The sequence below is a fragment of the Saccostrea cucullata genome, unplaced genomic scaffold, assembly GCF_032062105.1.
Source record: "Saccostrea cucullata isolate Sc308-1 unplaced genomic scaffold, CSIRO_AGI_Scuc_v1 ctg1914, whole genome shotgun sequence".
NCBI classification, from domain to species: domain Eukaryota; kingdom Metazoa; phylum Mollusca; class Bivalvia; order Ostreida; family Ostreidae; genus Saccostrea; species Saccostrea cuccullata.
The window spans coordinates 41174-56613 of NW_026924855.1; the positions used below are offsets into that span (position 1 = coordinate 41174).

Sequence of the window (15440 nt, forward strand, 5' to 3'; positions counted from 1 at the left end):
GGAAGTAGCAAAAAATGGTTTCCTTCTGCAATTTTCAACATAGATTTTGAATATTTAAATCATTAGATACGTCATTTTTCTTTTTTTTTTTTTTTAAATAAGTTACTTCCAATGAAACAGGACGTAAAACCAACTCGTTGCTTCTGCAACGAGCTTTGCTCTAGTTGATTGAATGATTAGTATCTGTAATTGTGCGTGTTGACTTTAAAAATTGCTAATTGTAAATAGTTGCCATGGAAACAGGGGAAAAGTGAAAAGTCTTTCATTTTGACATTTTATAAATCAAAGTACCGAAAGGACTGATACGAGTTGATGGTTTTCGTAATTTAGCTAATGGGTATTGTTTTCGCGATGAAAAAAATGAGTCTTGTCTAGTTCGGGGTGAAATACGCTATGGCTTGCAATAGAAGACTTTCTAGTTTCTTCTTCCTGGTAAAATTTTGTCCACGAATGATCTTTTTAACTACACATCCGACTTAGGTAAAATGGTTTTAACGTCAGTAGATACGTTATGTAGATTTGCCGAACGAAGGTCATTTTGCGTGCACACGCTTGCAAAAGCGCGCACGTGCAACACGATAAACGATCAGTATATTTGATATAGAAGTGACTTTTTTTTTCAATTTTTGATGAAATGCTTTGTAACCTTTAACATAAGGATATATTAGTTGCATAGAAAAGTTGACATGGTAGAAATAGCAAGATCTCATGCGATTGCAAGTGCACTTCGCTCTGATTGGCTGAAACTGAAGTCTCAATATCTTTATTTGTTTTTTGATAAGTTCCTTGAAATTTCGCACATAGTCATCTATTAGGGAGATCTACAGCATGATATTTAAGAATTTTCTTGAAAGAATGTTTATACACGTGTGCTTGCAAGAGCGTACGCGAGTAACACGAGAACTGTGCAAACTATTTGATAGAGATATAACTTTTTTCAAATTTTGATGAAATGCTTTAAAAGTCATAATATAAGAATATACTAGAGCCAAGCGTTTTTGCAAGGAGTAGGTCTTCCGTTCTCTTTGACCGGAAGTAACTTCCATTTAAAAAAATGGGAAATGAGGTCCAAAAATGATTTAATCCTCCAAATTTATGTTAATTATTGCAAAATTAAGCCATTTTTGGCAACTTCCGGTTTGGCCGGAAGTACCGCCAACGGACGGAAAATTAAGATTTAAGCTTCCAGTGACAAAGGATATTCAAAAATCTGTCAAGAACAGCAAAAATATGCAATGTTTGACTACTTCTTGTTTGACCAGAAGTGACGTTGCCGGACGTGTTTTTACGACACCATTAAATAAAGCTTGACATTTTGAACAATTTTGCTTCTTTGACGTATTACAAATTCTCAATACTTTTTGAGATATAAAGCAAATACTTTTGGCCCCTCTAGGCCCTTAATGTTAGGGGCCAGCCCTTTTTTCGAAATATCATTTGTAAGATCTAATTCTTTGACCTTGAAATTTATGCAAAGGTCAAGGCCATTCCAAAAATGAGAAATTCATCTCTTTTTATACAGTATCTTTTTTGTCTTTTAACATATACAATCAATCTTTGCATCTTTGAACTCTTAAAACTATTTTAAAGATTTCCTTCTTGTCCCCGATGAATAACGCTATTGAAAGTTATTGCCCCTTATGTGAAAAACATTGTTATTGCTAGTACTTCAAAACCGTAGACCGTAGAGGCATGAAACCTTTACTATTGTCTTGAGGCACACATTCCTTGTAAAAGTGCGAAATGAGCTATTGCCCTTTAACTTCTTTGCGCTTTATATTAAAACTTATACCTTTAGAACTAAAAGTCGTTGAGGCATGGGATCATAGCTATATGACCCTTCACATTGATCTTCGAAATTTATTCAAAGTCAAAGTTATTTCAAATTTCAATATTTTTCATTTTATTTTATTTTTTAAGCCACTTTTGGTTTTTTATGGTATTTAAGGAGTTTGATATAAAACAAAATAGAAAATCAGAGAAGGTGGAGAGACCTCTTAAGTATTGTTCTGTGAACAATAAGTCTCCTAATTATAATTTGACATATTTATAACGCGTTCAATTTTAATACTGTAATTTACAGTGTCTTCGTAACTTTTATTGATAAACAAAATGTATAAATCTCCAATCTTATTTAAACTGGAGCAAGTTATAGCATGTATACTTTTTCAGTGGTTACACTGAGTTACCATAGCAACCATAAAAGTTATTCATAGAATAATATTTCTTATACTTATATACAGTAAAACACGGTTATAGCGAAGTCCTGGGGACCTGTTAATTTAATTCGCTATATCCGTAATTCGTTATATCCGTATAACGAATTCGTATAACCATATATAGCGAATTCGCAATATGCATGTTTTCCTACAAGTGTTACTATCAAATATGTTAGGGAAGCAAATATTACAAAACATACCTTCGATAACTAAGGTTTTATTATGAATTGAAGTTTATATACAAATGCTGAGAGAAAATAAAGTCAGTTCAATTATTCAAATTTTGAAATCTTTGAAAGTTCGTTATAAAAGATGTAAAATTCATTATATTTAACCTCAACGGGACTCAAAATCAGTTCGCTATATCCGTAAATTCGTTATATCAGAATTCGTTATAACCGTAAAATTTTACAAAGATTTGTTAAGAATTTTGCCGGGGACCCAGAAACACTTCGTTATATCCGTGAATTCGCTATATCCGTGTTCGTACTAAACGTGTTTTACTGTACTTGAGGTCAAACATTTTCATTGTTTTTCTTAAGTTGTTGATAGAGATTGAGCATGTAACATCTACCATTAGTGAATACAGAGTGTTTTCAGCATATTCCACCATTTTAAATGTATTCCAAAAGTACCCTTGGTTACCACTTACTTAGAGATATATTCTAAACAGTTTCTTTACAGAATAAGTGACATCAAGGCGTCATGTTTATGTAAGAATGGTTGGTTTGCTTTTTATAGTTTTATTCAGCCACGGTCAAGATTTAAAGTGGCTGAAAATCTCGATTTTCAAACTTTTTTTGGCTTTTGCGATAGCAACCAAGAGAGATAGCAACGAAATTTTGTTTGATATTTGTTTCTGGTGTCAAGTACTAAGCATGGGTGAAGTTTCTTCAAAATCGATGACCATGCGTGGTAAGAAAGTTTAAGTGGTTACATAGAATGGCTATTAATGAAAATAATCCAGCTACATGTAAATACAAAAGGATTGATATCAGTCAAAGTTTATACTTACATATCTGAAACACTTCATCGCAGATTCCAGTGTCCTCCATGGTGACGTGAGTCAGTATATTCATCTGTAGACGGCGTATCAGTAAGTAATCACAGCCATCACTAATGACACACTTCTCTCCAGGTTTTCTGTTGTATCCTGATGATCTCAGGTACGCAAGGGCTGTGTCATAAGAACTGTAACGGAATGGTATATCACATTTTAATCTGCTCAGCTAACTTGTCCCGATCTTCCCAGAGTTTATCACGTGACTTCAGTCTGTCTAGAGTCTGCTGTGCTTCCTCACGCGTTACTAATTTATATTTAGCGAAAAATCTCTGTCGTATCCCATTAAGCCTGTTCAGCCACTCTGTGTCAGTGAAGTCAGGAGGACCTGAGTCAGAACACAGAAAACAGAACAACAAGCACACCTCGTCTTCAGACAGATCTAAAAATGATGATAAAAATTTTATATACAAAATTAAGATAATTGTTCTATTATTGACTATTTTTACATTTTAAAAAATCAAAATTCTTTCCATTCTTACTTGCAGAAAAATGTTTTGACCATAAATTTGTTTTATAGCACTGATGCCTAGGTCATGCAAGAGCCGTTCAATAAATAATGTCCTCGGTGCTCGGAGAGAAGCAAAATTCACTTTTCATTTATTCAGTCTTAATGATTTCATTTAATATTATCTTTAAATTAAAACACATGTACTTGAAAAATTTTGCCAAAGTCCGATTCTTTTTAGAGGTATTTTTTTGGAAATAACCCTTAGTATATATCTTATGATTTTGTTAATGTGAAAAAAATCGACTTTCTGTTTATCCCAAAAACTAATTTACTCTTCAGGTCGTGGTGTTTGGACGCTGTCATAAAGAAATGTAATGTAGTGGATTCCTGATTCCGGTTCCGTTCTCTCATTAACATTTTGATTTTTTGCAAAAAAGTAGCTTTCTAGACTTGCCTCCCTGAATACGAATTTGAACAACAATTTCATTTTGACTCAAGTCCTGTTACCAATGGAACGAGTAATCAAAACGGTGTAAATTTTATTGACAAAAATACATCATTCACATATACACTTAAAATAAACTATTAAGGAATATGAGAAAAAATAGTAACAAAAACCCCATACACACATACAAAAAATACCAAACATACAAAAGGCAGTGCAGCCACAAAGTAATGCTACTTTAAATGGGAGCAAAGATGAGTTGGATGGGTGGGAGAAAAAGGAGCTGCTCGCTAAACAGCTAGCAGAAAATGGCGCCAATACTTAATTGCAAACACTTCGTATGGCAATGCACAAGAAACAATAACTCCCGGAGTTTATAATTTTTATTTGTATTCTAAATCCCAGCCTGTTCGGTTGAAAAAAAAGAGTTATTATAACCATTTAAAGTTTCGGCCAATCAGTTATTTTACTCATTTCAGGTGCACGCAAGCGCATGCATTTGCATAATGATTATACCTTTTCGTAGGAATACCTAATTGCCTGAGGTCACGGCGTCAGGCTGTATAAGGATTGATAATTGCTTGATCCGAAACTAATAGATCATACCCAGAGAGCTAGATTGTGTGCAAACTGATTTACATTTGAAATCTTTTACTTGGATTTTAAAAGAACGTTTTCTTCAGGGAAACAATGATTTTACTGATGCAAATTAATGCAGTATTTACTTTGTTTACTCTGTTTGCATGAAACAGATTATTCCATGCGATTTACCGTTTAAACGTGTCCGTGTATCTTTTTTTCTGCATTTCTATACTACTGGATCAGTCCATTTATGTTCTAAAAAAGGGGTGAATCACTCTTTTCGCGCCAAATGTCACAAGCGATCTTCGCACCTTTTCTTGGGATTGTGTTATTGTATGAATGGGGGTGCTAACTTCCATGGAATTAAATAAAGTTTGTTATTGTAACCTCCATCTTCCTATGTTTCAGAAATTATATCTACAACCTATATCTTATTCCTTAAAACAACATATGAGTCGTATGTATCAGAATATGGAGATGCAAAACAAATGAAATGATTTCTCTAATTTGTTTCCCCTCTGTTGGTTTATTCCATATTTTAATGGACTAGTCCAATCACCACAAACGATCAATCGGCAATCCTCGGCTGACTCCGCTTCGCTCCATTCAAACCTCGGATGTGGTTGGTGGAGGAATACGCAACAGATCCTTACATTTTTCTGCCGGAAACTGCCTTATCACTCATTTCATATTTCGCTCTGCATAACGTTCTTTGAAAATGTTTCTTACTTTATGCAATTCGTTAACGTAAACAGGTTTTGATTACATCCTAATGTTTACAGGCTTTGAAACCAAGAAAAAACTGTTGGATGTGCCACAAAATATCTCCGATTTTAAATGTATGACATTTGAAAGAAATTTAAATAAGATCACATGACTGAATCAGCAAGATAGTAGATCACAGTTGACGTCCGAGGTTATGTGCGAGGTACGAGTCATCCGAGGAAATCCGAGTGACAAACGATCGACGCAGTTCAACCAGGTTTCAGACGATTTGACGAAAGAAACTACCTGTGCGAAATCTTGGATTTCTTTTCCACAAAGGCCTAAATGTTGGTTTTACCAATTTCATCCTCAAAAAATTATAGTACCCACGTTTCAAGATCAATGAACACAAATGCAAACTACTACTGTTTACTTCATTGGAGAAAATGCTTTCCTACAACATATGTACTTAGTTATATCCATTCTCTTAGATGTTCACAATGAATGATTTGACAACAGATTTCAGAAAAGGTGTAGTTTTAAAATTAGGACTCGAATGTATCGACATCATGGGATGTTAAACATTTATACATTTCCTGTTCATAGTAAAAAACGGAGTTACAAGTAGTATATTTTAGATAATTTCATTACATTGAATAAAGGTAACTCCATAATCCACAGAAAAAAAGGTCTATATACATCATCCATGCTTTAATTTCAAAGTTTGTGAAAAGGGGGGTGTCATGGCGTATAAATTAACAAAACAGTTGTGGTCTCCTTCCCTAGATAAGGCCCGAGGAGTGGGACCGAAGAGTTGCGATTGGCAGAAAACCCACATACATTAACCATTCTGCTAACAACTCTTCAGAATGCACAGGGGTGTAGCAACAGGGGGGGTGGGGGGGGGGCTACCCCGCCCACCCCCCTTTTTGTTCCAACCTTACTTATACTATAGGAAATCTGAATTTTTTTTGCTTGTCAACTTTTTCAGGTAAGCAAAAAAAATTGTCACTGTCTGCCCCCCCCCCTAGACTTGTGTCTATCGATGTTCTGAATCCCACCCTGTTTGGTAGAAAAACGGAAAAACGGGGGAGTTATATCCATTTAATTTTAAGCCAATCAGAATTCAGCGCACGTGTATGCCCGTGATTTTATGTATTATTGTATATCAAACTGTTCGATATCCTAATGCATGACTATGTTTTGAATATCAAAGCATTTCGTTAAAATAAAAAAAAGATATTGAGATTTTTGTTTTAGCTAATCAGAGCGAAGTGCACGTGCATGCATGTACATGATGACCACACCTGTTTTGTAGGAGTCTATAATGTCTATCTATGTTCTGATCTCATCATGTTTGGTTGAAAACCAAGGGAGTTATAGCCATTTAAAGTTTTAGCCAATCAGATTGCTGCGCACGTGCATGCGCGTGTTTTAGTGAGATATTGTTATATATCATACTGTAGCTGTCCTAATGCATGACTATGTTTAAAATTTCAAAGTATTCGGCAAAAAAGGATATTGAGATTTTTGTCTCAGCCAATCAGAGAGCAGCGAACGTGCATGTATGTGAGTTCGTGCTAATTTGACCATGTCATAATTTATATACAATTATTATGTCCTGATGGATCACTAATTTTTTCGCGAATTCCTATTTTAGTGAGATAGTCATTGAGTCTATTTTAACGAGAGAATTTTTTTTCACGAATTGTGGTCATTGCTCTATATAATCTTGAGGGATTCTATTATCAGCGAGAATGAAATTTTTGCCAGCACACTTCCTCGCGTAAATTATGTGAAAATAAACTTCTCTCGAATAAGAGAGATTTACTGTAAAGGGGTTTTAAATTATTCCATCAAAAATGTTAAATCATGGCTATATAATTCGTCATTTCACTCATTTCACGCGCAAAATAACCTTCGTTCTGCACAGCTACACTACTCACCTATTTAACCTTCAAAAGGTTTTAAATAAATCGGGTAAACAGTTTCTGAGAACACTTGGGAACATAAAAAGTACAAGAGAATAAAGAAGAAAAAACGTAGAAGAACTAGAGCAAAGCTCGTCGCAAAGCAACGAGTAGGTCTTCCGTCCAGGTTTGATGGGAGGTGACGTCAACAAAAGAAAACAATGATCTAAGTCGTCTCCAATGACTTTATTATTTCAATTTTGTTATTTAGATTTTGTGTCAAAATCTTTAAAATAAGCTATTTTTTAACCAAGTTGGGGAGCGTTTAGGGAATATCTGTAAGGGTTCCCGTTACATTCAGCCCTAGTTATGTCGTCCCGAACGAAATCGGGGACGACGCATTGCGATTATACGCATGTTTTTGTTATACAGGCTGTTTGTCGGAGAAAGCTGAGACACTCTTCCTGAAACTTTCCTCAAAGGAGGATTGCGGGTTGTAGTTGTTGTTTGTGGTCATTCAGTTTCAAAATGGTTACTTATATGTCTTTATATAATGAGTTTTAAAACATTCCAAAAAAAATATAAAAGTTATGGCTACATCAAGTATACTTTTCATTTCACGAGTTGCACATGTGCGCTCTTGCAAGTGGTCTACCAAAGTAAACCATGGTATCTAGTTATTTGAAAAATGAGGAACAAAGTATCTTAGCATTGCATCACTCGACCAGTATCCAGTCGCTTTCATCTGATCCACCGGTACACCTATCCAATTTAACCAGGTGGCTCCATCAGGTCGAAAAGAATGACCCTTGATGTTACTGTCATCTTTTCCTGCTCGTACAAGAGTGGAATGTAGTTTTTGGCGGAAAATGCTGTGGGTAAAAAAATGGAACCTTTTCCTGCGAGAAGAAGGGGCCCAAATAGATCTGCTCCTCCGGAAAGATGGGGGTAAGACTGCGGGGCTGATGCCGGACGCAATTCCCCATTAACCTTAGGAGGGATAACATTACGCTCCTGGTCTCGGAATTGAATTGTCTTCGTCTTCCGTAAGCAAAGTAGGTAGCCCCATGAACAAGGAATCAAGTCAACTCTGCTGACATGTTTTGATGTCTCAGAAGGTCCTGTAATTGCAATGGTGTCTGAACGAAGCAGACCATCAAAGGATGTTTAACAAGCACACCAAATGGCCAAGTCTTTAAATGATGAAAAGTCCAGGAAAGATCTCATCCGGAGAAGATGAGATGTTTTTTTCGAATCAACAGGGAATTGGGCTGTACCCAATTCTCGCTTTATACCCATAAACAAATATTTTAACTGGTTATCCTCTGGCATAGGGTCTGGTAGATCATAAACTTTGTGCATGTGTGGTGTAAAATTCAAGTATTGCTGAATGGAAAAAAAATTGAAATATTTCATTTTTGTCAAGAAAGTCGCATATACCACGTAACTGTAACGTTTTTGTAGTCGCTGGTAGTAGAGATACGCTGATATGTTTAAAAAAAATCCAGGTAAGTCTTCATGTGAGTGTGATAAGTGGAAGCTGTTGATTTAGCATATGACTTTCTTTTCAAAGTGGATGCTTGGTCTTGTAGGTACTGTACTGTGAATCCACTTGACAAAGATAACTGTAATGACATATGAGACAACATTATCGCAATAGAAAAGTTATTGTGGTGCAGGGAAGGCACTAAGGAATACAGTTTTGTAAGTTGATATGGCTCACGAAGACGGGACCCCCCCCCACACACACACAAGAAAAAACATTAACTCTGCTTTAGAGAAAAATTGTCGCAATAGAAAAGTTATCGTGTTGCAGGGAAGACACTAAGGAATACAGTTGTGTAAGTTGTCACGGCTCATGAAGACGGGAACATGCATCCCTTATGTTGTTTTGTTTGCCTGGTAAGTATTTTGCACTAATAACACAATTATACAAAGATGATATCCGGTACAGAATGCGGCACATGAATTATACAAGGGGAATCCTTGAAGTTCCTTTGTTAATCCACGACTCGACAGATTAGTTTTCATTATGTATGCTCACATTACTATTCACAAAGTATTTACTCCACAGACAAGAAAATAAATATTAAATAATAAATTTTTTAACATTAATATTGGCCAGGGCACAGGCTGGCAGATCCAATGGCCAATTAATGTTTAAGTAGTCTCCATTGTAGTATCCTCCCCCTCCCTCTGAAGATGCATCTGTCTGAAATGAGGTGATGAGGCGTGGGTCCTGTATACGACACGTGCCATTGAAAATCGACATGTACGATATCTACCACAGTAGGTCTGCCAAGAAATCATCAGTGAGCAATACTTTATGATGTCTCTCAGTCACTGTATTCTTCAAGTCCAACACTCGAGGAAAAATGTACAAGCACCACATATCACTTGATAAGCTCAATTGAGCTTTCCAATTAGTGTTTCTAACTGTCTAACACTAGCTCGCTTTCTCCGAGAAAAAACTTCCAGTAAGTTGTTGAAATCTTGAAGATTTGATGTTGACAAGGATAGAGTCATTGTCACTGAATCTACTTACAACCCCAGGAATACTAGCTGCTGAGAGGGACCTTCAACTTTGGAACAATCAATGGCAAAACCTAGCTGTCTAAGTAGGCGAACAAATGTATATACCTGTAATGCTCTTGAACATTCATAAAAAGTTTTTTTTTACCAAAAATCAAAACATTATCAAGATAAGAAATTGCAGTAAAGCCATACACTTTCTTTAAAATTCTCCAGACTGTACGTCTAATCCGTTGAAAAAAATTTAAGGCTTTTAAAAGGCCAAAGGGAAGCTTAGTGTCAAACAAATATGTTGGTGATGCAACAACGGCAACGACAGACAACGAACAAATTTTGATCAGAAAAGCTCACTTGAGCCTTCGGCTCGGGTGAGCTAATTGTCCTCTCGCATAAAAAGTAGCGATTTAAATCATTTTGTAAATAAAATTCCCAAATGGAGTACTTTAACCCTGTGAAGGAGTCAGAGAAGAAACCCGTCCAATTCAATAGTTATCTGGGTGAGACAGAGCATTATGAGTTTGAGAATAACAAAGAAAACAACACTGCTGCAATTTACAGTTGGTAAAGGTGCATCTTTCCACATTAAATATTCTGCAAATCTCTTTGCTTTCAGGTGTTATTGGCCCACGTCGACTTCCTTTCTGATAGGAGGTACCCTCTTTCTTAGCATGTGGTCCAAATGAGGCTCAGCCTCATTTGGACCACATGCTAAGAACGGGCTCTGCATTGTGAGGCTGTTTGGTTTACAGTTCAGTTGGAAATCCTGAAGTTAAGGACTAGATACACCCCATCGAAACTTTTCCTTAAATTGCAGTGCCCTCTACTCACGGTCAAAGAGAAGGACACTGCCTTTGACGTACTTGCTGAATAAGTGATTAATATATTTGGTATATTTCAGGTAGTCGCATACTCCTTTGTCATCCAGTTCCCAATTAACAATAATTTCTTTCTTAATGGCAGCATTACCATAGCCCCACTGTTCAATGGACAGTTTAAAATTGTCACGGTCAAGCTTTTTGTTAATATGCACTCAAGTGTTGGTAAGTTTGAGAAGATCATCCTTCTCTTGTTGCATAATGGGATCAAACCAAACGTAATTATGGACGAGTTATACTTTTCCTTTATTACTGGATGGGAAATTTCAGTGGAAACATGATGGGAAAACAAGTTAATACAAATACTGAGGTCGACCGTACCTTATGGGGCTTGTACATTCGGTGAAGGCTTAATTCAAGAAGCAGTCGCCGACGCACTCGCAGGTGCGCGAGTTGTACTCGGGCTTTGGTCCGGGCTGTCCTTCTTTTGCATGGCCGCTATAGTTTGTTTGCAAGCATCAATATTAGAAGGAGTCTGAAGGCATCTTTCGTTTGTGTATTTCTAAGGTCTGGAGCACCTTCTCTAAAACATGTACTTCACTAAAGGTCGATGGGCCTCTTGGGGCTGCATGTATCTGTCGCGTGGTGCCGACCCTAACTTTCTCTCTTGTTGCCGTTGTGGCCGAGCCGCCGGGGCCATTAATTTCGTCAGATGACGTCGCACGATCTTATAAGATCAAGAACAGTCCGATCTCATGGACGAAGATGGTAAAGGTCACACTCCTGCATGGAGAAAAAAGGAGCTGATCGCCGAACAGCTAGCAAAAATTGTGCCAATACTTAACTGCAAACACTAAACATGGCAATGCGCAAGGAACAATAACTCCCGCAAACCTGTGCATACAGGGACCATGTCAAAATTTATTTTATCATTAAAAACCCCACATAAATCTGTCTTTGTGCTCTTTCAATTCTTTGTTCTTCTCAGACCTTTGCTGATTTTTTCAGGTTCATCTAATTGTAAATTTTGTTTCGTTTTTTTTTTTGCAATAAATTCAAGTTGCATTATCTGTATGAATTTCATACTAACATGAGAAACTACAATTACTGATATTTTAAAATAATTGTTAAGATATTTTTACATGCTATCGTTTTCATCTGTTTTTCAAAACATTGTGTGACCTTTGAGTACTAAGCTTTTTTACTGTCAAACGTTTCTTTAAAACAGTGTAAACTACTTCCGAATGATGTCTATCAAATTTGCTATGCGTTTTGAAGTCAATCATACAACATCAGTGATTAATTGATGAAATTTGGTAAACAACACGTGCACATTATTAGTTGTTATAATTTTTGTTGACAAGGACGGTACCCATTTTTGATGTCCATTAAATATTTTTTAATCAATGAAAGCAACCTTCTCATTTGTTTATAAAACATACATTGGTTGTTGTAAATTTTACATATTTCAGTAAATATTTCTGTCGGATTCTTAACGAGTTTTACAGCAGCTTTAATGAAGCGTTTAATTTCACACTAGTTTCTTTACCATTCATTTTTAAGGCAGTGTCTCGAATATCCCTTGTTTTCCAGCTTCTCACACTGAAACTATGTGTTGAAAAGTGGTCATATGAATTGTTATAAAATCATTAAAGATTCAATAATGCGAAAGTCAAGCGGAATGTCAGATGATATCTGTATTGTGTGTCATACAATTCAGGGCATTATTTATTGAACAGCCCTCGTATTTAAGCCGATGACCATGCGACCAAAGTTAATTGTTATTTTGATAATTTTTGAAAGCAAAAAGTTTTTTTAGATTTGATTTCTAAAATATGTAGGCCTAATTGTAAATTAATAGCTTTGTCATCGTCCCAAGTCTGCAAGATGAAAAACGTTCATGGAGATTTATGGAGAAAGGGGGAGGGCGTGATATTACGCAATTTATTCAATACTGGTCGTTAAAAACTACAGTAAACTAGTGCTAATTGTAACGGGGACCGTTACAGATGTTCCCCAAACGCTTCCCATGTCCCCTATCGTGCCTTATTCCTCTAAGACCTTTTATAGATATGCTAAGTATCCCAGAATTTCATTTGAGAATATAAAAGTTACAATGATATCAACTATCAACGATATATTGTTTAACGTTTTGCATGCGCGCACACGTACATGTACATGCATATGCAAGATGAGTATGGCATGTTGATTAAGCGATTAACATATCTTTCTATCCCGCAAATCAAATAAAAAAATACATATATACATGTAAATTTACCATTTTTCATGCATGTGTCATATTTTTAATATTTCGATTCACATTTTATTAAGGTCTTCCGTTTCCAACGGAAGACCTTCTACTGATTCTGATGATTAAGATTATTCTTATTATTCTTTTTTTTTTTCTTCCTAGACGCCAACTTTGACGCTTCATATCTTGCTCATTCCTGAACAGATTTTGTTCAAATTTTCAGAGGTTTTAGACTTTTTTAAACCCTTTTAGAATACTGTTTCACAATTCGAAAATTACCTTCCATTAACGAGTTATTGCCCTTTGATTGAATTTTTCTTACCTCCGATTTCCAGACAAAGGCTCAGAAAATATAATAATTGGAGCACAAAACTCTTTTAAATCGAGGAGAGGAAGCATTGAAGTTGTGCACATCGGTTTTTGTTTTTTGATTTTTGCATTAAAAATGGCGCTAGAGAGGGGTCAAAAGTTAGAACGCGGAAAACAGCAAAAAATTCGACATATTTTCCTTTGTATCTTAAAAACTAAAAATATTTTGTTAAGACATGTAGAACAAAAGTTGTGCATAATTGCATGGGCTTTCATGTAATACTATTCAAAAGGGGCTGGCCCCTATAATTAGGGCTCTATGGAACTTGAAAGTTTTTGCTTTATAACTCAAAAACGGTAAATATTTCGATCTAGATCTTACGAACAAAATTGTTCTTTTACACCTTTCTGATCTGATGAAAATGCTGTTTTGTTCGATTATGCCGGGAATATTGCGTAATACGCGGTAGAAAGCAGGCAAGGTAAACAGGTAGCGTTTTTCCGATTACATTCACCTTGTTTGTTTACAATTATATAACACGCCTCCCTCGATAGCGCGGGGCAAAGTCGGTCACCGGGAATCAATCGGCGGGCAGCGACCCACAGTTATACACAATTAAAAACACAGAATGGTTAAATTCATTTTTTTTTAATATATAAAATTGTACCTTAATACTATCTCTGTCCTATGAAAATACTATTTTGTTCGAGTCTTAGGTATTATAGGAAAGAAAGCTAGACAGTTCTCATCTTGCAATTGAAGGAAAACTCTGTAGTCTTTATGCGCAGAATTGAAGTAAACTTGTCGTAAGTAATAAATATTTTACAATGCTGTATCATATCTCTTTTTTTAATTAGGTTTTAAACGTGTTCTTTGGCTCCCGTTCAGAGTATTCAATGGCATAATTTTCCTTTTATTAATCAAGATCTTTCCAAGAGAAAGAGTTTTAGAAAAAAGCACGAGTATCTTTTCTTCGTTAAAATATGAACACAAACAATATGAACGAAAACGATACATGCCCGGATCTCATATAAAGAACTTTTAAAGAGTCAAATAATACAAAAATTGTTTACTGCGCAAATCTCACATTCACCTGGAACCCAGATTTTAAGTGTGTTGACCATTGCGTAATCTTACGATTACACGCGTCCAAGAAAATCTAAAGCGACACGCCACGGCGAACCATTGACCCCTCAGTCATAGGCAAAATAATTGGTGTATTAAAACCATTTTACAATTAATGGAAAATTATTATTGTCAGATATTTGAGATTAATATGTTGGCTTATCTTCGTTTTAAATTTGATCGTGATACATGTTTATCTAAAACAGCTACCTTGGTTTTGTGTTTGTTTACAAATACGCGACCAACCATTCCTTCCATCGCTTGTTGACATTAATTTACACAGCGTGGTCGAATGTTAAATCTTATTTTACAAACTTACGGAAAACATTATTTTCTGTAAGTAAATCGAATCTTTCAAAAATATTTTAAAATATCTTAGGTTTGACTTTAGAACAAAACGCTGGGGTATTTATTTTACATGTACATTAATCAGTCTTCATTTTTTATAGTTCATTAGCTCCATGTGTAATTTTACTTTTCGTTTTGACGATTCATAGCGTAAGGACTGGCGATCTGCGGTTACTTTACTTCAACCAATATTGATTTAAATGCACAAGCTTAATTTGCGCTTTTTACACACAAATAAATCTATTTTCAACACAAATTTTCCCAAACACATTTTTGTTCATCGCAGATTTTTACCATGGCTATTTCAGTTTTAAATTTTAAAGAAAATCTTCCGAATCATAAGGATCTATTCAGAATTTTACTCAATGAAATGGACTAAACATCGATAAGTATCTCCGGCACGTTGAAACTTCATAAGTGACTTCTGTGCTGTACAATGCCTATCTATATTACACGTTGAATATTCAAGTTAAAAAAAATTCAAGATTTTAAAGCAATGAATTTTATTTGTTTTATAATTTATTCAAAACCTGTAAATGATTAGTATAGTGTGCTTACATTTTAATTTTGTTCCGTAATTTTAAAAATATCAGTAGCAGGTTATACAAAGTACATGTAAGTAGTAATAAACCCGCATCGTATGTACGGAATCGAAAATTTAAGAACTTATAAATAACAATCTGCAGC

General features: G+C 35.5%; 1 pseudogene; it reads right to left on the minus strand.

Annotated features, from left to right (window-relative positions):
- Positions 1–1202: 1202 nt before the first annotated feature.
- Positions 1203–11508, minus strand: LOC134267444 (uncharacterized; annotated as a pseudogene).
- Between the last annotated feature and the right edge of the window lie 3932 nt (positions 11509–15440).